The 7,637-nt window shown below is 41.3% G+C and overlaps 1 pseudogene; it reads right to left on the reverse strand.

Annotated features, from left to right (window-relative positions):
- Window positions 1-5,982: 5,982 nt before the first annotated feature.
- Window positions 5,983-6,456, reverse strand: LOC113918355 (annotated as a pseudogene).
- Between the last annotated feature and the right edge of the window lie 1,181 nt (window positions 6,457-7,637).

The raw sequence follows: 7,637 nt of genomic DNA on the forward strand, positions 1-7,637 counted from the left end.
GCATGGCACCAGAGCAAGAATTCATATTCCTGGCATCCCTGTTTCACACTCTACCTTGAACACAAGAAGAAGGATGAACATCTGAACCTGATTCTGGAAGCAAGTCCTGGGCTCAACTCTTATCTCCTATCTGGAAGTGGGAACAGTTCATACAATACCCATCTTGTCTGAAGTCCAGGCAGATCCAGACCAGAAGGAAAAAGGGGGTCAAGCAACATGCTGCTCCCTTCCTTCTCCCAACATTTATTGCTTTCTGTCTGCTGGCCAACTTTCCTAATGCTTATGTGACTTAATTCATTGAATCCTTGTAATGACCAAATAGGACAGATACAGTTATCCTTATCTCTATTCCTGCAGTGGAGGAAAGTAAGGCACAGTGGTGAACTTGAACTTTAAACCCAGTCTGGCTTCAGGGCCCTCACACTTAACTATTCCCCATGACTGCTTCAGGAACAATACCTGTTTCTTGGGGAAGAGGGGAGAAGGGTAAGGGAAGAAGGGCTGGACACGTTATTTCAATAATGTCGCTAATAAACATAAGAGAAGGTGGTTAAAATTCCTGTTGTCATCACTGATTGATTGTGGGCCAAGAAAGATCTAGTTGCTTCTCAGCCCCGTTCTTGGTTTCCTCATCTGTAAAGCGAAGAGTTTGGATTCTTACAAGGGCTACACTTGTGACACGCATGCAGCCGCTTTCGTCCCTCCTGCTACAGAACATCACTGATGCGCAATCACAGCCAAGATGTGTGTGGGGTCCGAAATGTGTATGGTTTTGGTGACTCCTTTAAGAAAAAGAATACAAGATCACAAATACAAACTTTTGGTGTGAACATGAATACGGTGGAATGAGAAAAGAGGAGTTTGGGACTCAAATTATAATGTTTCTTTTGGGGTACAGTGGACTTCTCTGAATGTTCTTTCTGTCACAGCTTGTTTGGTCCTCCTGCAGATATACTAGGCTTTGTGGACCAATTCCCAGTTGGTCAGTTAACATCTATCTTGCACATACTTATTAGGCAAGGTGGCCCCCGCCAAGCCTCCACTTATTATGAATCAGAGTGCAAGACAAATTCTGTGGTTTAAGGAATTGCTTTTGTTGGGGAAAGGGGAAATTTACATAGGGCAAGATTAGCAAGAGTAGAGAAGGCATGAGCCCGCCTTGGTCTCATTATTATTACACAAAAGTCCACACCAGATCGGGGAATTCTGCTATATTTCTTCCAGTGGGAAATCACAGGCTTCTCGATACCAGGCTGTCTGGATTTGAGACTCAGCTATTGAGGAATTTTCTGGCAATGATAGCTGCCTAGCACCTGGAGACCCTGGAGCCTATGCGATGTTGCAATATTTCTCATGGGAGAAAGGGAGTTCGTGGTCCCATGGGAAGCTGAGCTTGAGTATGGCCCTTTCTTGTAGAAGAAATGTGCACCACTGACCTGATCCCGACCAGACTGCTGTCCACTTCATCTGGAGTGAATACACAGACATTTTTGCTCATTGCACCACATGTCTAGATTCACATTTACTGTTGCTTTGAAATGCTTCACTATATTGTACTATTTATTGAACACCTACTATATTACTGAGTACCTGCTAATGCTGTGGAATAAGTTCTCTTTTATAGAGTGAGGAACAGAGGCCTAAAGAAATAGTGTAATCTACCATTGCTACAGCTGGCCCATGGCAGATATGGAAATCTGACTCTGATCTCACCACCAGTGTCCTAAAACCTTTTTCCATTAGGCCTCCCAGCATGGCAGAGAGGGAAAACCAGGGTTTAGAAAAATCAAAATTTCAAACTAGGATTGTCCAGACAGGCTTCCACGTGCTCTGTAGGCAAGTCGCTTACAGCCTTAAAGGTAGCCCTGTCCATGGGGCAAGAACAAGTCCACCACTCCAGGATTGGGGAATAGGCTAAAGGACAATTCTCTAAATGGTAGCGCTAAAAATAAATAAATAAATAAATAAAAATAAATGGTGGTGCTATAATAACATTAATGAAGCAGAGTTTGTGCCTTCTTCACTTTGGGATCTTTGGTGTTTGCTGGTTTCTCGATGGATGTTAGAAGAGTGAATGAAATGAGAATTCCTTTTGGTTTGAGAAGTAGAATTTTGGCACAAGCTGGAAAGCAAAAGGCATAAGGAAACATAAAGGAAACTTAGTAATATCCTATTTCAGTTCACACATCTTTGATAATAAGCCATTGAGGAGAACACACACACACACATACACACACACAGACATTACACCATACATACCACACATTGCAAATAATTCTAGAAGCTAAGTGTGACTAGATTACCTGGCGAAGCTTTCAATGAGACTAATGGGCTTCCTTTCAAATTACCACTGACATCACACAATCACACTAAATTTTTAAATTGATCTGTCTTGGGTATATTGTGGAGGTAAAACTGAAGGACTATATTTCTTCCTTTCTCACCTTTCTAGTGTAACTTTCAGGTACAAATATAGATTGAAGTGTTGCTGTTGTTAAAATGACACAGTTTTTCACATAAGCTAAGATTAGTTTCAGAAGAGAAATTCACAAGCCATGGTCCAGCCCAGGAACCCCTCATTGTTGATTTCTCAAAGCAGTAAGAAATCAATCTACTCACTTGACTTTACTGAGAACCTACTATGTGCCATGGATGAGTCAAATGGATGTTGTAAAAATGTTCTTGCCTTCTTGTATTTGCAACATGGTTGAAGAGGCAGGGCATGAATATAGACAATTTTCCTAAAGGTGTAGTTGCTGCATAAGAATTAGTATTCTTAACTAATATTAAAACTAAGAGAGGCTTACATAGTAAACCAATGCAGTTAACCACATACTAAGAGGTCTGGGGATTAACAGTCTTAGGGTTGATTGAGTAGTTTAGCCATTGCAGGGCTCTGCATAGCTGTCTTTGAGATAGTCCTGGTATTTCCCTCATGGGCACAAGAAGGCTGCTGCACATGTAGGTAAGACATCCTCACATGGCCATGTCTGAAGGCAAGGGGGTATCTAGTGAGAGAGATCTCCTTGCGTACTTCTCTCTTTTCTCATATAAAAGTATTTTTGGAATGCTTCCGACAAGCATACTCATATTGTATTGGCCAGATCTGGGCCACAAGGACAAGCCTACCCACAAGGAAGTCTAGAAATAGAAGTATCTGGGGCTTTATAACAGGAAACAACAAAAAATTAAGAGAGTTGGGAATCGGTTATTGAAAAGCCAACCCAAAGTCAGGAACAATGATTAACTGCCAACTAAGTGGCATAGACTTAGCTTTCTACTAGAATTTTCTTCAGTGATGGACATGCTCTATATCTGTGCTGTCCAATATGTGAGTCACTAGTAATTGTAGCACCTGACTGCTAGAAATGGGGCTAGTGTGACTGAGAAACTGAATTTCAGTTTTATTTAAATTTAAATAACCACATGAGGCTAGTAACTGCTATATTGGACAAAGTAGAATGATAAACAATATCTTCTTAGAGGTCAGAGGCAAAACAGCCTTATCACTTTGGGCCAGAATAATGTAGCCTTCGTGGAGGATGAGGAACTCTAAATGGAATCAGAAGACAGTTGGGGTTTGGAAGTTTTCTAAAAGAGTGGACTTGTCCTATGTCAGGGACACAGAAAATAATAAGGTCTTCTTAGGAGATGCTAAGCAGATCAGTTTGACAGAAGTATGTTTTTTCGTGTGGAGGAGCAGGCAAAAAGCTGAAAAGCAGGTTCAAGTAAGATGGCGGAAATTTTTGGACACCAGGTTTGACTGTGTGTAATAGGCAAGTTATGTTGTTGAGTGAAGATTAATACATAAAATGGTTTCATAAGTGGGAAGCTGTTAACCTTGTGAGAGTATGGAAGATTAACCTGGTGATGGTAAGAGGAATGGATAGAAGGTAGGAGATTCAGTTATGACAGTGTTGCCTAGATTTTTTATATTATGGCTCATATGAAAAATGATGGGGCAAATGGATAATGTAGCTCTTGGCCAGAAGTGACCAGCCCAAAGTGTCCTGCGCCCCGAGGCATTCACCTCCAAATCGTCAGATGACAACCACCATGTCCTTATACCTGTACTCTTTTTATAGCATGGTAGTGAGCACCAGCACGTAGCTGGCAACCTCTAAGTTAGCAGCCTGTCCTGAATTAAATAGGTAGTGATGTATATGAAAAAGGAAGAAAAGAACGTGAGATAATTTACAGAAGAAATTGAAACTAATTGGGAACCAATGAGATGTAGTTAGGATAGATTTTGCATTGACAGTAACTCCTAAATTTTGAGAATGATACCAGAAATAAAAATGGCTTGAGAAGTTGTTTGGAAGGCACATGGTGATTTCAGTTTAAGATACGGAGGCAAAAACTGGACCCTGAGGGTGGGCATCTCATTGTGGCCCTAGTGATCCATGGTTCTAGTAGTCATACCCTCGCATAGATCCTCTCATATTGACTCTGTGTTTGGCCATGTGATTTCTTTGTCCAATGAGACATTAACACGATGCAGGCAGAGGCTTGATGAGTGTTTGTGCCTTGAGGCTTGTCCTCTTGGAACCAGCCACCCTCATGTAAGGAAGCTAAGGCTAGACCACTGAATGATGAGAGGTCATGGGCAGAGAGATACAGGGTTATGTGAGTTCGTCTCGCATATTCCAGCCCTAGCTGAACTCCTAGCTGAGTGCAGTCATGGCAGTTGACTTCAGCAGAAGGAACCACTCAGCAGAGCTTGGGCATTTCAAAAATTGATGAGAAATAATAAATCATTGTTTTAAACCACTCTGCTTTGGGTGATTTGTTAGGCACTAATAGATAATGAAAACAATATTCAAGTGAAAATGTTCAGTGGGCCCTTGGTGATATGGGCATAGAGCTCAGGCAAGAGATCTGAGCCTTAGGTGTAATTTTGGAATGTATTCATGCTTCTGTCGTAGCTCCTACATTGTAATTAAATTGATTTCTTGTCTTCCTCACTAGACTGTGAGCTCTCTGAGGATAGGGACTGGGTCTTTTGTAAATTCTAGTACACTATGTCTGGTTCAAAGCAGATGGATACTCAAGAGATCCGTGCTGACTCATAAAATAAAAGAATAGAGTGAAGGGACTAGACCCGGGAATCAGATAGGCCAGGCCTGAACTCCAACCCTCCCAGTTGCTGGCTATGTGACCTTTAGTAAGTCACCAGTCCTCACTGTGAAATGTGAGTCATGTCACCTGCCCCTCAAAGCCACCAAGAAGAGCCAACATGCAGTAGACACTCAACAAACTGTAGCTTTTGTTGTTGAGGATGAATGAAGTGGTGGTCGAAATGTGCGCACAAATGAAATCAATTGAGGAAGTGCAGAAAGAGAAGAGCTGTGAACCTGGGAAAGAACAAGGGGGCAGGTGAAGGAAAAAGTGATTCAGAGCTAGAAAGCAAGAGCTAGAGTATGAGAGGAAGACTCAGACCAATTGGAATATCAGGAAAAGAACCAAGATTGGGTATGTTTTACTGGCTGTAAAAGGGCAGAGATTTTTTTTTTTTGCAAGATTTTATTTATTTATGTAGAAGAGTGTGGGTGAGCAGGGAGAGAGGTAGTGGGAGAGAGAGAGAGAATCTCAAGCAGACTCCTCGCAGAACACAATGCGGGGCTCGATCTCACAACCCTGAGATCATGACCTGAGCTGAAATCATGAGTCGGTTGCTTAACCAATTGAGCCATCCAGGTGCCCCTGGGGCAGAGATTTTTTTTTTTTTCTTTATTAACCTTGTTTCAAACTTTATTCCCAGGCTTCTTCAGCTTAATTAGTTGCAAAGAATGAATTGTGTATAAGTAAAAACTGAAAAGAGCTGCAGTGTCCAAGGGTTAGGCTTAAAAAATATTAGAGATCTAGATTTTATCAGATCCTTGAACAAAATTTTAAAAAGCGGTCATAATATAAAAATAGCAGCTCCCAGTAACTTCTTCAGGTTTTATCTTCTTCAGAAGTTGACTCAATTCAGGTTGCTTCATTCTTGGAAGCTTCATCAAAATTCTCCACAAGATCTGAAACTTCATCATCATCATGCTCTCCGGTAGCAAGTGCTGCTTTTCCATCCACGGATTGTTTGGGCAGAGCTTCAGCCAGTCTTCTTCAACTAGTCAGACTGTCTGCACCAAGTTGGTTTAAGATACTGGGTAGCATTTCTGTCAGCCGCTTTGTCTCAGCATGGCCTGTGATGGTGAAAGTGTTCGCTGCCAGTGATGCCTGAACTTCGGGGTTGTTAAAGTGGATCACTGGTCCTTGGTTTGTGAACATAGTCACTTCTTCAATACCAGAGATATTGTTTACCCCTAACTTCTTTAAGGAGAAATGAAGTTTTTTATCATCTGCTGTAGCCGTTCTATGAATCACCTTCTTTCGGCGAGCAGTTCCTTTCCCACCAACGCGCACTTGTGCTTGCAGTTTGGCAAGTTTCTCCTGGTTCATGATAGTTTCTTTCATCTTGTTGGAGCGGAAATGGGACTGTGCAGGGGAATAGGGTTGGCCCTCAGGGGTTCTCGAGCGGACCAGCTGAGCTTAGGTGCACACACATGGGAACACAAGATGGCAGTTAGAGGGTGGGGCAGAGATTTTTAAGAAAGACCCTCATCAACATTGCTAGCATTAGTGGTGATAGTTTATGGGGTCTACCATTTGTGTGTTTATTAAATGCCGGACATTGATCCAGGACTGTCAGTAGGGAAACCTTTGGAGGAAAAGACTGGGCTGTCTTGTGTGATCTAACTGTATCCTAACTGGGGTTTCTTCTGCTCTTTATAATGTCTGCCAAGTGCCTGGTGGTTAATAAGAAAGTTTAAACTTTATGTCGTTGGGCTTTCAGTGTCCAGTAGAATCATCAGAGGGAAGGAATTGGTGGAGAATAAAGAAATGGTATAAGAAAGGGAGTATTATTTGAATTAGGTCTTTTGGAGATTCAATCTAAGGAATAGAATTCTCTGAAGTCATTTCTTTCAACATAAAGACTGGAAAGACTTGAGTCTTTGAAACTTGTTAAAACACGCACTAAAACCAATAGCTACAAAAACAACCATCAGTTATGCAAATATCTCCCATTCCATTGCGCTAAAGTTGGAAAGAAATAAGGCAGACTCTTTGGGTTTTTTGTTTTCGTTTTTGTTTTTGTTTTTGTTTTCATTTTAGTATAGTTGACACACAATGTTACATTAGCTTCAGGTGTACAACATAGTGATTCCACAAGTTTCTACATTATGCTCTGCTCACAAGTGTAGCTACCATCTGTCTCCATACAACACTACCACAATATCACTGACTATATTCCTCATGCTGTGCCTTTTATTCCCATGACTTCCTCATTCCATAACTGGAAGCCTGTGTCTCCCACTCCCTTCCCCCATTTTGCCCATCCCCCGCCTCTCCCCTCTGGCAAATGTCAGTTTGTTCTCTGTATTTATAGGTCTGATTCTGCTTTTTGTTTGTTTATTCATTTGTTTTTTTTGTGGGTTTTTGTTTTTTTTGTTTTTTTTTTTAGATTCCACTTATGAGTGAAATCATATGGTATTGTCTTTCTTAGTCTAACTTATTTCACTTAGCATAATACCGTCTAGATCCCTCCATGTTGTCTCAAATGGCACAATCTGTTATGGTTGTGTAATATTCCAATG

The sequence above is a fragment of the Zalophus californianus genome, chromosome 1 (assembly GCF_009762305.2).
Source record: "Zalophus californianus isolate mZalCal1 chromosome 1, mZalCal1.pri.v2, whole genome shotgun sequence".
Classification (NCBI taxonomy): Eukaryota; Metazoa; Chordata; class Mammalia; order Carnivora; family Otariidae; genus Zalophus; species Zalophus californianus.